Raw genomic sequence first — 13,412 nt, 5'->3', positions numbered from 1 at the left:
GGGAGGGGGAGGGGAGGGGGCGGGAGGACGCACCACGCACGCACGCGGCGGCGCCGGCCAGATGTTCCCCCCGCCTCAGCCCGCCCCTCTCCTCCCCCTGCCTCCCTCCCTCCGGGCGTTGGGCTCCTGCGATTGACCGAAAGCGGCTGGACCGGCGCTCCCCGCCCGCCCCCAGCCCTCAGACTCCTCCAATAGAAGGGCGACTTTTCAGGAAGGCGGAGGGGGTGGTAGGCAATTGTCGGACTGACAAGGGGGCTCGGCCAATGGGAGAGGGGAACCGGAGCTACCGCCTGCGCGTGCCAATCGTAGGCAGCAACTGTTGGGGTGGGCGGGGCCCGGGCGGGCGGGGGCCGATAGCGAAGCGGCGCGGGGCGGAGTCCTCGGGCGCAGCGGCGGTGGCAGCAGCGGCGCCCCTCTGGGTGACTTGGCCGTGAGAAAGTGAAAGGAGCCCGCAGGCGGCGGCGACAGCTGCGCTGGGAGGGGCTTGTTTCCAGGCTCTGAGGCCCCGCGCACTCTGGGGGTGCGGAGCGAGCTTCTCGGTGTGCTCCGTGACAACCATAAGTATACTTTTAAACGTAGTGGGGCTTGGCTGCTCCAAGTTACGCAGGTGTCCTCGGGAGGCAGTGCACCCGGGGACACACAGGACTCGAGTCCGGCATTAGGTGGCTCCCTCCCGTGGGCGTGACGACGCCCAGGTCCTCGCCTGCCCGAGCGCAGGAGAGCAGGACTAAGGAACGACCTTGCTGCGTGCTGCGGTGTCCGGTCCAGGTGCACATCGGGGCGCTGGGGACGCGAGCAACTCGAGAGAGGCTCAGTGTCTGCCCGTCGTTCCTATGTCATGTCACCGGCGGGGCAGAGCGCCTGCTTTTCTCGCAGAACCCTCATGTCCCATACGCACGTACACTGTTATAAGACATCCCCAAGTGACCAAATTTTAGAGTATTACAGTAAAATTGATACTTGTAGATGCCTTAGCTTAATTCCTTAATTGGTACGTATCTAGCCACAACTTTAAACTACCAAGGGAAGAAGTAAGACGATTGTAGTCGCTTTTTCCTTCCTTCGAATAAACTTTTTACTCGGTACCTGTTCTTTGCGACTACACTGTGTAAGTCACCGCCGAAGTCACGGAGAAATGTGGAAATGTCTGCCCTCAAGAAATTGGAAATCTTTATTGAGGCAAGAATTACAAGGAAAAAGTTGGCTAACAAGTGGGAAAAAAAATGATTCAAGTAAATAAAATCGAAAACTGCATAGTGAGGAAGTCAGTACACTAGTAATTGTCTAATGAAATGTGTTTATTCTTTGCTAACCGAACCCGGACTGGCAAGCCTGTTGCTAACCAACTTGCCAGGAGACCTTTCAACTGGGCAAAATGTGCTTTCACTTTGTTCCAGGTCAAATGGGTAAAAGCAAGTTGAAGGTATTGTGTGGGCAAATCAGACATGTTGAATTGCTAATGAAGTAAAAACAGGAGCACACAAAATTCCTGGAACTGAAATGGCGTTGGAATATCCTGTTAGAAACAGTAGTGATGTTCTCTACTCTTTCCTCAATTCTTCTGTGTCCTCAGGATTGATCACTGGGTCAAGGTTATCCTATGGTAACTAGAGTTTTTTATTCCATGAAGTCTATTGTTATATCTGTGCTTTTGATGAATTCTAGGTCTTTTCAGTCTGTTGGTAGAAGGCCCAATTTCAGGTCTGACCTGTTGCAAGTTAGAGTAATTTATAAATGTTATTGTTGAGTGAAACACACAGAGACACACACACAGACACAAATGAAATGTAAAAAGGGATTACATGTTTTACCAACAAATTCAGAGGAAAAACATGTTTGCATTCTCAAAGCTGTTTCTCACCTACTAAAAGTTTTAAAAAAGGAAAGTGACAGATCCTGGGTGAATAGACAAAGTAATTGATAGTGTCAGGATATTAAACAGGAAATTCATGAGCAAATTAGAACATTCAGATTATTCATGAAAAAAACTTAGAAACTCAGCTCTGTGGCATCCAGAGCCAAGTTGAAGTTCTAATAAAAGATTTTACAGAATGTACCTACAAGTATTTAATAGAATAGCAGCCCCAGAGATGTGTAGGAGAAGACACTGATACATCAAAAGTTGTAACCATTGTATTTTTCTTCTAATAGTCATTACAGGAATCCATTTTGAGAGCTGAGTTGTGTGGCCAGGAAATACAGATTAAGTGGATATTTAAGGAAGCAAGTATGTCACCCCTCAATTACTACAACCATTTTGTCCCTGGTCCCTGGTGTGACTGTGTCTTCTCTGCCCTTTTTTATATTAAAAAAAGTTTTTGAGTCTCTGACTTTATTTTAAACTGTCTTATAAACTTATGGTACAAATGATAATGATACTTTTAATCCTTTGGAAAGTCATCACCATACAAATTATAAACAAAATAAGACTGATATCAGAGATGTCAAGATACAGAATGATTCCTGTTTTTATTCAACACCCATGGGAACCATGAAAGGTAATAAGTCAGAGTCTAAGTAACCCCCTCAAGTAAGTTCCTCAAAGTAGGGACTGTTTACCACCATACAACAGGCTTAGCAAATTACCATGATACAAAGCTATTTGACAGAGTTGGTTTTTTGTTTTGTTTTGTTTTTTAGCGAATAATCTACTTCGTTTTTCTCCCACAGTGGGAAAAACAAAAAAGGCAAAAAGTACAGACTCTAAGCTATCAGAAAAATATACCATTGCTTTCTCTCTGGAGGTACAGTTCCAATTAATCGATACTTTTCCAGGAGTCCTGAAATTAAAAGTGATACAAGTGAATCTTTCTTGCCAGGAAACAAGTTTTATGTTTTAATAACACATACAGTTTGACCAATAACAATTTAGCAGTATAAAATGTTGATGGATCAAATAAAATTTAATTTCATAAGCAACTGCATAAAATGAATGTCTGCCTCTTAAATGCTAACCACAGGTCAAATTTCAGAAAAACATCAGTGTTTTTACTACACTTTATGCAATAGGTCACATTGAAAAAGTTATCAGTGAAATTAGTTTTTGAATATTGACTTTTTATAAACTTACCAATTTCATGTGTAATTGGAATTTTTCCTTAAAAACTTAATGAGGCAAACAATAACAAAAGACAAGATATTCTAAGATATAATATTTATAATATAATAACTATAAAATGTAACAATATGTGGTTAGAGGTTAACCTGATTTTGAATCTAGAGAGAAAAAACACACTAAAATGAAAAGTTTGTTCAAGCTTCTATTAAGGCCACTTGTTTTCAATATCATAGCATACATGAAACTCTATTAACTTATTGAGATTTTTCCTCCCCTGTGTGTCTCTCTCTGTCTTCTGGCTTTTAGAAATGAATGGGTGGATATGGCCTGAAGGGAGGGGCAAACACAGAAACACAGTTGAGGCGATGATGATTAAAAAAAAAAAAAGAATAAATGAACAAACTAGAACACATGCCACAATAATGAAATGGACAGGGAGCATATTTTGTACACCATGGGTATTAAAAATACGTATATTTATAATTCTGCAAAGCATATTGTATACCAAATCATTCCCTAGGATATAAATTCTGTGATACTTGAATCTATTTATTAAATTCCTAAACTATGGTAAGTCCTAAATTGGAGGTAATTCAGCTTGATTCTCAGCCCTAAAGACAGAAATAATGTTATCATAAACTCTTGAAAAAAGGCCCTTAGCAGGTTTGCACAGAGCTTTGGGGGTACACTCCTATACTGAAAGCATAATGAGTTTACACCAGCAATTCAAACCTGTTGAGGGTTAAGGGCAGGGAGGAGCAAAAAATAGAATCTTTACAAAACTGTTTTTCCTGTGTAGTCAGTTTTCAGTTGCTTGCTGTAAATCAGTGCCCTTACAGACTGCATAATGGCTGAAGGAGGCCAATAATTCAGGCTTGGTTGGTATTAAGACTGGCCACTTCAGAGAATTTAGGAAGACAGCAAAGAGAGATTTCAGTAGCCACCCAACCCACCCCCACCACCACTTCTTTCTCTCTCCCCTCCATCTTCTCCAGTTGCCCCCATAAAATGCATTATACCTTATGGCATATGGAAGGAAAAAATGCGTATAATGATGCTTTTTATGGTTAACTTTGTGCTATAAATATATTCATCATTCACTTTGTATATAATCCCAGGCAACTTTTCAAACCCCTGGCTGGCTCTCTTCCTTGCACCACAGAATGCCTTCCTGTCATCCATTGATGGAGTTCAGTCAGTAAAAAATTATTTAAATGCTATCCTAAACAAAACAAATTTGTATAGACAATTCTACCATCTTTAAAAATCACACATCTCCAAAAACGAGATGTTGAAGTTTATCTGTTGTGTTGAACGTTGCATTCATTTGGATAATTAAAACATGCATTTATTTCATCTGTGGGCTTTTCAAGATTTAATTTTTAAAATAATCTAACTAAATATATGACCTTTCCAGATGAGTAAGTTCTGTTAAAGAAAGTTTAATATGAACCTGTGATATTCACACCCCCTTTTTTCAATAGTGTAAGTCTTTAAGGGGTATTGATTGTTCTAAAATTCTGTAAAATATATAATAAATAGAAGTAGTTTGTTTTGTTCAAAATGAAACAATAGCACTTCTAGGTATTTAAATACTAATATGTTGAGTTGCTTAAGTTGGAGTTTGTAGAAATTTGGGGTGCAAATGAACTTAGAAGAGGTGAAGTAAAGAGAACAAGAGAGATTACCAGTAGATACTGACACTGCATACCTATGTGTCAGGTACTCTGCTTCTGACCAAAAGACAGAAACATTGTCTATCTGCCTGCATTCCCATACAGGGAGAGGTTTTTGCCTTTCCTTATGCTTGCTCCACTACTGAATGCAGTACCTTCTTGGACTTTAAACCAGCAGAAAGGAAAATGATACATCTAGAAATTATTTACTGAGAACTTAACAATACATTGTAGAAATAGGGAACTGCATTATCATGGTTCTTGTGAAATTTCCACCATGTGCTAGGTACCAACAATACATGGAATGATATCATTTCCCCTTATATTTATAACTTCATTATGTATAAAAGTCATTATGAACCCACTGGATAAAGATAAATTTCATTTTTCTTTCAGTGGCTAATATATTGCTGGTGCCTAATAAATGTTTACCAACCCCAACTACTGTAATAATATAAAGTTGTCTTAATAGAAATCTTTGGTTATAAAGAAATTCTATAAATTTAACACAAAAGTCTTGATACATACCAAATTCAAACTATTCCCAGTAAAAAGAGCAGACAGAAGGTTAAATCTCGCTCCAGAAATTTACTTCGCCTTTAGCGATAACATGCAACTCAGGAAGTTACTTCCCTTACAAAGAACTAGCATTTATGCTTAAGACTAAAATGATTATTTTTAAAGTACCCATTTTACAATGCAAATGTGTATCTAAATTAAACTCAGTAAAAATAAGCATTTTAAATTGAAGCTGCAGTAATAGCTTTATGGGAGACAATAGGAAAAGTGGTTCTTGAATATGAACTCAGAGAAAACAGGTTTCAAATTCCTTCTAAGGGTCCTGAAGCTTTCTTTGTTCTCTGTCTCTGTATGTTAACATATTGGCACACATTTAACTGAGAACCCATTGCTCTGAAGTTGTTTTACAAAACTGAGGCTGTTCAGCAAGGTCATATAAAAAAAAAGGTTGGGAAAAAAATAAAAAAACAACCGACAACTGGTCTACAATGCCAAGCCATGTCTTAGCACTTGGAATGCCGGACAGATGCAGGAACACAGACTCCCTAAGACACAACAGCAACAAGAGACTGTGTAACGAAGACACACGCACAATAGGGCATTTTAGACAGAGACAAATGACAGACGGAGAAGAGCAATATAAGGGACAATAGCTTTACAGGGGAGGGGAAGGGCTCTAAAGAACAGTGAGAAGACGGTGACAGTATAAAAGAAGGATAATTGAAGAGAGACAGAGAGAAAGAAAGATCTCAATGGGAAGTGGTCTGTGGCAGAGGCCATGGTGGCAGAGCTGGTGGTGGCAGCAGCAAGGTGAATACAGCAGAGATGTTAGTCCTCCCTCCTGGGCTCTGCTGATCTATGCCACTGTGTTTTGTCAAACCACGTCTTGCTAATTATTTTTAAATAATGCTTCATGAAATAGCTAGCTCCAAAGTAAAGAGGAATAAAATACACTTGGCATTTAACTCTTTCCAGACATGACATTGCCACAGTAAGGGCAGCTGTGTGTGTGTGTGTATGTGTGTGTGTGTGTGTGTGTGTGTGCACAGGCACCTAAGTCACTGGCTTGGCTCGTTTTTCTGGTAAGACCTGCTTAATACAAATTAGATTTTTCTTAATATAGAGTCAGAATTTCATAGCACACTCCATAAGTAGTTTTAGATTGACTTTATAGGGAAATTATGGGAATATATTGACATTTCATTGAAGAATATGAACTATTTGTTAACCTAACTCATCACGTTTCAGAAATAAATTCATTCATTCAGTAGTCACCGAACCCCTAACATGCACAGGACCTGGTACTAGGTGCATTAGCCTGTGTGCAAAACATCTGGCCCGGCTCATAAGTAGGTGAATGAATTAGCATTGGAAAGAAAAACTACTGTGATAATGTGAACCAGGAAAATTCCTATTACCAAAGATACTGACTCTATTTTTGGTTTCCTGTCTTCCTTGGTGGGATAGAAGTTCTATCAGGATAGAGATTTTTTTCTATGATATTAATAGCTATATCCTTAGCATCGAGAATGATGCTTGGCACAGAATAAGCATTCAAGAAATAGGAATCCTTGTAGGAAGGAAGGGAGGGAGGGAGAGATGGAAAGAAGGAAGGAAGGAAGAGGGTGGAAGGGAAGGAAAAGAAGGGAAGAGAAGAAGGGAGATATGGAAAGAAATAACTTATGTTTTTGCAATTTTCCATAGGCTGGAGGGAATAGAAGTGCTTTTCGTGTTCAACTGCTCCCTTCAAACTTGGAACAAAGTGAGAAGTAGAGCTTATTATGTAGACTACCAGCAAAGTGTCCACTTACTTTCTTGGGGGTACTCTGACCCAATGTAGAAATATCCCAGATGGACTTGCTAGAGACTCCATTCCTGGTAGCATCATAGCAATTCTCTAGTATATGTAAAGAGTATTTCATCCTTGAGACATTTGGGAGATTTTATTCCTCAAAACGTCTCTCATAGTCATAAAATGTGTTGTTATTTCGTTACTTGCAGGAGAGTGTTGAAATGGAATGGAAGTCACTTGTCCAAGGCTCCCCCATTAGGATTGGTGAGCTGCAGTCGTTCATCATCAATCCACTAAGTCATTGTTCTTCGGATATTTAGGCCACTCCGAAACTAAAAGAAAAAACTCAGTCGCTTCTAAACAAATTAGAATCTGGCATGCTTTGAAAACATACAGTCATTCAGGTCTTTATCCTTAAGGAAAAAGTCCATGATCTCAATTGAGCCATGTAGATAAGCTAAAAAATATAATGAAAGGAATTATTCCTGACTTTTCAAGTGTAGCTTCAACTAAAGACATATGCCATTGGTGGATATGAATGAAGACGCCTCCAAGCAAAAGATGTTTTCCCTCTCTGTAGATCCTAGTAAGACAGTAGGGTCCTAAGAGCAGTAAATCTGGTGCAGAGGAATTGATAGAATTATATATTTGGGAGCATCCGGTGACTGTGAGAGATAAAAGATTATATTTTCATTTGCATGGTTTGCTGGGTTTTATTTGGCAGATATAATAACACAGGCTACGCAGAGCCCATAAAACAAAGTGAGAACAGCAGCTCATTTGGTGGCAGAATGTAATGGTTATAGCTAAAGGGCTTACATAATTCATCTCAAACCCTTATGCCTATATTTATTGTTGTTTAAATGAAAATTAAACTCTCACAGCCATAAGGAGGGATCTGGTCAGAAATTTGATTGAGATCCTTTCTTCTTATACAGCTTATGAGATGATCAGTCTGTGACATTTAAAAACAGCTACAGAAATACTCAAGCATGAACGTACTTTACCTAAGCCCATTAGTACTTCATTCCTCCAATCCTGCTTTCTAAACAACTCTCAAACTCCTGTGGAATGAGAGTGAGGGTGGAGAGAAGTCCTGTTCCTCATTCTGCCTTGGAATTTCTAGTGAGATTCAGAGCAACCGTAAGCTATGGGTAAGAGATAATACTTAGCATTCAGATAATGTTTAGTATAAGAGAATGCTTTGGGGGCGCTGCAGTAACATACGAAGGAAGGGCCGAGGCATGTGATATTGGCCCAAACCATTTCGCACAAGTGTAGTCTCTTTTAATATTATTAGAAGCGTTTCTATTATATCACATTGCTAAAAGAAGATCTTTAAGTTCATGATTTTTAATCACTTTATTTTTATAAGAGTGAAAATTTTGGCTCTCAATTGTGACTGCTCAAGACTACGGCTGTTGCTATTTTGGGGGAGGAATTTTTTTTTTAAAAGAATCAGACCTAAAATATAATTTGCTAATGAGAGATCTTTACCATAGTATTAAATGCACATCTGGACCAGATTTCAAAATATCAGTGATTATCAGACCAATTTAGTGAAAATGGAATTATATGGCTTCAAACAGGTGTGTAAAATAGCATATTTTTGTTTTCCACAGATCTCATCAAAGAAACATATAATATTAATATAAAAACATATATTTTATAATGATAGTCAAAATTAGCATTAATATTATATAGCAATGTTTAAAATTGCTGGGCTATTGTCATTATTTGTAATTAAAGTAGCCTTAGAATAAAAGCAATAAATTAACTTTTAATCATTTCTTTAAATGACCAGCATACCCTCTCCATACAAGTTAAATAGGTACGAAGATAAATAAAAATATATGACCTAAATTTTATCCACCATGAGCAAGTACACAAGTGACTATTTTTAAAACTGGGTTATCTCTCTTGATTTTAGAATTTCTTCATTATTTTTAGGTAAATCAATATGGATATTAAAGTGATTAACTTGAACTTTCCAAATTTGAAAATTTTATGCCATGTAGGTTGTTACTATATACATACATGAACCAATTTAGAGGGAAAGACAAAGTTATTTCAAACCACTATTAAATGCAAGTGAATAACTCATTTTCTAAATAATGAGATAATTGACAGAACTCAGCCTGCTTTGATAGTAAGCCCAAGCAGTTTGTGTGTGCGCGGGTGAGAGAAAAAGCATAGCTTTAACTGAATGTTCTTCAAGTTTAATAGGAATCCGCTATAAGCAAAAAATCAAGGAACATTAAAAAACAAATAGAATATTACACATTTTCATTTGAAACGAAACCGATATTGTCATAAATCTATTATAGCCTTTGTATTTATTCAGGAAGATGTTTCTTTTCTAACCCGTGTTCCTCTTTCAATCAGCTGGTTCTGATGGCCTTCCAGTGGCTACAGGGAAGACCTGACAAGTGGAAAGAAAAAAAAAATAGTAAACTAACCCTGATTCAGAGAATTTCAGAAAGAAAGAGAAGATCAAAAGGGGGAAAAAAAGAAAGGAAATGGAAAGAACCAATGAAAATTAGGCAAAGTTTTAAAAATAAAACAATTATACAAGTTTTTGGTTAGTTCATTTTTCCCCAATACATAATTTTTTAAATTGGAAACATAGCTTAATATTTTAACTTTCAAACAAAATCTCGCTTCACTAAACTAAAAGCAAGGGACCTAATACCCAGTAAACATGAATATTCAGGGTCTGACATCTCGATGGCGAAGGACACTGTGCTACTGTGCGGGGCTGCCACTCCACTGAGAGACATGTGGACTTCAGAAGCAAAAGAGGATGGAATGAAAGAACAAAGATTTTTTTTTCCTTTTAAAGACATTCTAGCACGAGGAAGCATCACTTTCAGAACCGCCTGCTATCTTATCAAGGCAAATAGATGTTAGCTGGTCAGAGCGAATGCCCAGCAACTATTATCCTAAATGAGAGAATGGAATGATGTATGTTTTCTCCCCCTACCTCCATGCCAAGTGCCTCCAAACCTCACCTCCATCCTAACTGTTTTTCTTTGCACTTTTTACTTTTGAGTTCTTAAAGCATATTATTATTATTTTTTATTTTTAGTGTTGCAATCTCCAATAGTCCTTATTTTCACTCACAATTACAATACAGGGGACTATGGCCAATGCTATGCAGATGGCCAAATAGATAATAAAGACTCAGTTCATGAATAATATCCACTCAGAAAGAGGACAAAAGCAACAGGAAAAAAGAGCCCAAATTGGACAAAATGTGCGTGCTATATTTAAAAAAAAACACACGCCATCATTGTCAGAGATCATTAAGGGTGCCCTGTAGTTTTAATTATATGCCAGTGGCACCAATTTGATGTGACTGTTTGCTCTTATAGTCAATAAAAAAAGTCATAACTGCCATCAAATTTAAATTTAATTTATTTTCTACACAGCCTTTTTTGTTTTCCTTGGTTTTTTTTTTTCTTTTATAACATTAACACTTTTTTTGTTAAAAATGTGTGAAAGATTAATTTGTAGAATGAGGGGAGCTGTGGGTGCGCAGCACAGGACAGATGGAGTGGGTGGGACATGACAGTTTTCGTCTGTGGCATCATTTTGTTGTTGCTGTTGCAAGTGAGCAAAATAAAGCTACCGCTACCACGATCGTTTCTTTGGGGGCCCCTCAGATAAGGTGTGTCGCTTTTCCCTCATCCCTGGCCATGCCGCTTGGGGATGCAGCCACCCTCCACCCCGCATAACCAGCCCACTTAACAGCATTGTTCGTAAGCCCGAGAGCACTTTAATTTTAAAATTGCATGTACATAGAATTCCACCCGACTTTTGTACAAAGCAGAATGAAACATCCTTTTCCTTGGTAAGCTGATTATGTTGAAATGAAGTAATGATCTGTCCTCTCTGAGATCCTGTATGGAAAACCCAAACGCATGAAACTCTAGATACAAAAAAAAAGAATTAATTTTTTTTTTTTTTGGCACAAGACAAAAATTCTACTCACATTCAAGGGGAATTTTTAAGATTTGTCAAAAATGACGACGTGCAAGTTTCAATTTTTGCCTTGGAACAGCCCTAATTTACACATAAGTATTGTAGGAGTTCGCTATTGTAAAGGTTCTTATTGAAGAATAAAGCAATTACCACAGAAAATCACTGTCATATGGCACACACAGACATTCCGAGAAAAAGTAAAACTTTGAGAAGGAAAAGGGGAATTCAGGACAGCTTGTGGGAGGGAAGATGGGAGTTCTTTTTATGCACAAAGAGATCCATTAATAATATCTTTATCAGTTTCCTTCTTCCTTGTGAGCTGCACCGACTTTCAGTGCCCAGAACATGCGAACTGATTGCGAATAAACGCCCAGGGTTCGAGGTGGGGCGATGAGTGCGCGCAAGTGGAAATGGCTGGTGGGTAATTCATGGCAGGGTGCAACTCGCCTGAAGTAAAACCTCCACGAAACCTTTGCTTCTAACTAGTGCATCTGTCGCAGCCAAGCAGGTCGGTCAGCAAAAGTATGTCAGCAGCCACAGAGCTGAACCCCAGGTTCTTAATTCTGCAGTCGTGAGGCCGCTGCAGCCTGGAGATCGGGGGTTCTTGTGGATAGGGAGTTCGGCATTCAAGCCATTTTATATTATTGTTGTTTTCCTAGTTAGACTGTAGGCTTTCCCAGGGAGGGGTCGTGTCTTTGAGCAGAGCGCACTATGTAAGGCAGTGCTCCACCAGTGCGCCTGGTTCACAAACCAGCTCTTTGGGGGCCCTGCATATGATACAGGGCCATGAGGATGACACTGCGATTCAAATCCCCGGCTTCCGGGCAGACCATCAGGCTGCCTCAGCTAGTAGCTGCAACCGTTCCTTTAACATACCCATGCCTTAGTTTCCACGTCTGTAAAAACAAGGATGATAATAATAATGTGTACTTTCATTATAGGGTTAGTGGGGAATTAAGAGATTGTCCTTTGTAATGCATTGAGCCAGTGCCTGGAGGGTACTTAATGAACTCTGGTTTCCTAGAAATCGCTTTTTGGAGACTCCCAATACCTAATCCCTGAGGGTCCTCAGAACGCCAAATCTTTGGTATGAAGTATTTCTTATTCTGTTTTATTCGGACAAATGTGGTGTTGGAATGTACTGGGTGGGTGGGGAATGAGGAAGAAGGATAGATAGGATTTTAAAATCAAATAAAACAGTATTACAGGCCAGGCGTGGTGCGTCATGCCTATAATCCTAGCACTTTGGGAGGCCGAGGTTGGAGGATCACTTGAGGCCAGGAGTTTGAGACTAGCCTGGGCAACATAGTGAGACCACACCCCTACAAAAAAATTTTAAAAATTAGCCAGGCTTGGTGGCATGTGCCTGTAGTCCCAGGTACTCAGGAGACTGAGGCAGGAGGATCACTTGAGACCAGGAGTTTGAGGTTGCAGGGAGCTATGAGGCCACTGCACTCTAGCCTGGTCAACAGAATGAGACTCTCTCTCAAAAAAATATATATATTACGTTGTGTGGGGGTAGGGTTGGCATTGTCACTGATGTCATAGGAAATAGGGGGGACATCTGGCATATATATTACGTGCCTGTAAAATAGAGTACAGAGACAGAAAACATGACAAAGAAAGGTGTGTCTACCACATATACAATTTAAAGAGTTATCTATTTTATATTTATTCTATCAGAATTTGTCCGTAATTCTGTTATGTTAGCAGAGTATTGTAGAAATGAAAGATACACATGCCCTGACATAAACAGAGTCAGAATAGGGAATATCTATCCATAAATCAATACAACAAACACAATGCTAGCCTAGCTTATATTGAAACAATAGCAGAGCCTGTTATTTATACTCATATGTTCATGTAATTAATTCCAGTCATATGTCACTTAACAATGGGGATAGGTTCTGAGAAATGCATAGTTAGGCAATTTCTTTGTTGTGCAAACATCATATTGTACTTAACCAAGTCTAGATGGCATAGCCTACTACACCCCTGGGCTACATGATATAGCCCATTGCTCCTGGGCTACAAACGTGTACAGCGTGTTACTGTACTGAGTACTGTGGGCAGTTGTAACACAATGGTAAATATTTGTGTACCTAAACATATCTAAACATAGAAAAGGTACAGTAAAAATATGGTATAAAAGATAAAAAATAGTCCACCTGTACAGGGCACTTACTATGAATGGAGCTTGCAGGCCTGGGAGTTGCCCTGGGTGAGTCGGTGAGTGAGTGGTGAGTGACCGTGAAGGCCGAGGACATTACCGTCTCTACTCCAGACTTTATAAACACTGTACACTTAGGCTGCACTAAATTTCTAAAAAACAATTTTCCTTCAATAATGAATTAACCGTAGCTTACCATAACTTTTACTTTAT

Source organism: Propithecus coquereli, unplaced genomic scaffold (assembly GCF_000956105.1).
Source record: "Propithecus coquereli isolate 6110/MARCELLA unplaced genomic scaffold, Pcoq_1.0 Scaffold210, whole genome shotgun sequence".
In the NCBI taxonomy this organism is placed as follows: domain Eukaryota; kingdom Metazoa; phylum Chordata; class Mammalia; order Primates; family Indriidae; genus Propithecus; species Propithecus coquereli.
This window is presented reverse-complemented; position numbering follows the sequence as displayed.